Source organism: Meleagris gallopavo, chromosome 29 (genome assembly GCF_000146605.3).
Source record: "Meleagris gallopavo isolate NT-WF06-2002-E0010 breed Aviagen turkey brand Nicholas breeding stock chromosome 29, Turkey_5.1, whole genome shotgun sequence".
Taxonomy (NCBI): domain Eukaryota; kingdom Metazoa; phylum Chordata; class Aves; order Galliformes; family Phasianidae; genus Meleagris; species Meleagris gallopavo.
In genome coordinates this window covers 3083777-3086361 of record NC_015039.2, presented here as the reverse complement: position 1 = coordinate 3086361, position 2585 = coordinate 3083777, and positions in this window count along the sequence as shown.

The following is a 2585-nucleotide window of genomic DNA, read 5'->3' as shown; positions in this document are numbered from 1 at the left end:
AGGTCCGGGGGGCGGGGGGGCCGCAGCCTCTGGGGCGTGCCTTGGTGGTGCGCCTCATTGCCCCCAAGGACACCGTTGGGTGTGTGTGGCCCGGGGGTGGGACCCCATCCTCGTGGATGTGTTTGGGCCGTGCTGGAGGCACTGCTCCAGGCCCCCAGGGCTGCTCCCTGCTCCCATTTATGAGCGTTTCTTTCCCTGGCCCCATTCAAGGCCATTTGTCACCAGCCCAGCCAAGCTCTGTGCCCGCCGCGTTACGCAGCTTAAAGATTTGCCAGCTTTTATGGCAATTATAGAAACATGCTGCTAGGTTTTGTGTTTTCTTTTTTCCCGTGCAGGTGGCGTGTGTTTGCAAGCCCAGGATATACAAACACAGAGTGTGAGCTGCTGGAGGCTCACACGGGGGCATTTAAAGGGAAAAAGCACCTCTGTGCTTCTTGCTCCCTGAGCTCACTCCAGGGTGGCCTTTCCCACCTATTTTGACCCACCAGTATAATTGTTACTGGGTTCTGGCTTACGATGCTGAGCTAACAGTTTCTGTAGCAGTGGATTTCTCCTGTTTGTCTCTCATGCATTCACCAAGGAAAGGCTTGTCAGCCCAGGGCTCAGCTTGGTGAGGATGGAGCTAGGTCCCTTTGCTGGAGGATGCAAGGCAGGTGGTGGGCATGTGGGCGGCCGTCGCATCCAGAGCACCTCTCCAAGCCATCCCCCTCAGCTCATCCTCCCCCCAGCTCGTGCCTTTCAAACTTCAACCACAAAGGAGGAAAACCTGGCACGAGCCGCCCAGATCACGGCACTGCCCAGCAAATTGATGCTGACGTGCCTGCAGTGGGTAACAGCATGTGGCTGGCTCGTGTTGACGCTCCCTGATTAGATGGGAGGGGAAGGCTGCCGTCAGCCTTCTGTCCTCGTGCTGAGATGCATTTGGCCACGGTCGCAGCCTTCTGCCAGGATCCGAGGTGTCTCCCGCAGCCGGGATCTGCCGACGGCTGCAGCTCCGTGCTGGCTGCGGGGAGCTGGCCTGCCCCTCTTGCATCTGGGTGCCCTGACCTACTTACAGCCAGTGCCACAGCCCGGGGCCTGATTCTGGAAGGTGGTTCCTGCACTCTGCACTAGTTCAAATGGTCAATTAAAGGCTTGACTGAGCAGATAGGGCGGGCAGAGCCCCTCCAGCCTCCCTGGCCGGCTGCCAGCAGCAGGGAGTGCCAGACGCACAGGAACCGTCCTGACCGAGAGCGGCCGTGTGCCCGCAGTCCAGCCCCGGGTACCAGAGCAGAAATCGCAGGCTGGTGGATGCCTGAGCCTCCTGGGCAGGAGGTGGGAGGAAGGGGAGGATGCTTGGAGAGCAGCAGGTGCCGTTTCAGGCCCAGGGCAGAGGTGAATGAGCAGGAGGCTGCTGGCACTGCCTGAATTATTTGCTTCTTTTTGCTGTTGAGGAGTAGAAACTTCGGGGTTTGGGTTAATTTCAGGGAAGCGTTGTGCGGAGCTGTCGTACTGGGCACGAGTTGCCTTTGCCATCTTTCCTGTGGGTGAGAGCAGAAACAAGGGCCCTGCGTGTCCCCGCACTGTGTGCTGCCTGCCGCAGCTCCCTCTCTTTGCTTGCAGAGGCTCTGCTCGAGCAGGCGATGATCGGGCCGTCGCCGAACCCACTCATCTTGTCCTACCTGAAATACGCTATCAGCTCCCAGGTAATGGCTTTCCCTGCACAATGCCCCACATTGCAGTGCTGCTGGGTGTCGCCTTGCGGCCCCAATTAGCAAGCCAAGAACCCAGGGTGCAGAGCTGGTGGCGGGCAGACACCCCGATGTCTGCACCTTGCAGGCGTTGTGCTTGGCTCAGACAGGGTGGGGGGCTCAGCGTGCGCCCGGGGCGGGGTTGTTCCTGTAAATAGCCTCTGCCTGCTGCACGCCGGGTGGAAATCCTCGTCCTCCGAGAGCTTCTGCTCCGCCTGGGAGCTCCGCGCTTCCTTATTGCAGCATTTAATGCTGTCTAAAGTTTGTGCGAAACAAATCAGCGGTCGCCTAAAAACGTCTGTTTGGATTTGTGCCGGGTCAGCGCCCCGGCTGCGGTGGCAGGCAGTGGGGCCGTGCCCTGACCTCGCTGCCCCTCAGCCGTGAGCGCTGCGCTCACAGGCAGCACCCACTGCTGCTTTTCCAACACCATTGTCTTGGTTTTCTGTTTTGTTCGTAGATGGTGTCTTATTCCACAGTGCTGATGGCCATCAGCAAGGTACGGCTCCGACAGCTGCTGGCTGAGGCTTTGCTCTTTACCTGCGATCCGCGTATCCATTTCCCATCCCACAACTCTCACCAAATATAGGTCAAGTGTAAAATGACATCCTGTGCTGAGTCAGCAGCGGGCGGGCGGCACGGAGCAGGGCACGAGCCCGCTGGGGACAGCCCACCAGCAGCTCCCACTCTGCTCTGGGCACGATCCCACGTGCTGCAGGTGTGGAAACTGCGTCCCTGCACCCCGTGGGGCCCGGCGGGCTCCTGCTCTGCCTCCCCCCCGCTGCCAGCGCCGGGAGCTGTGCCGTCAGCACGCCGGGGAGCCCCTCGGTAGGGTCAGCCCCTCAGTGGGGCGGCAGA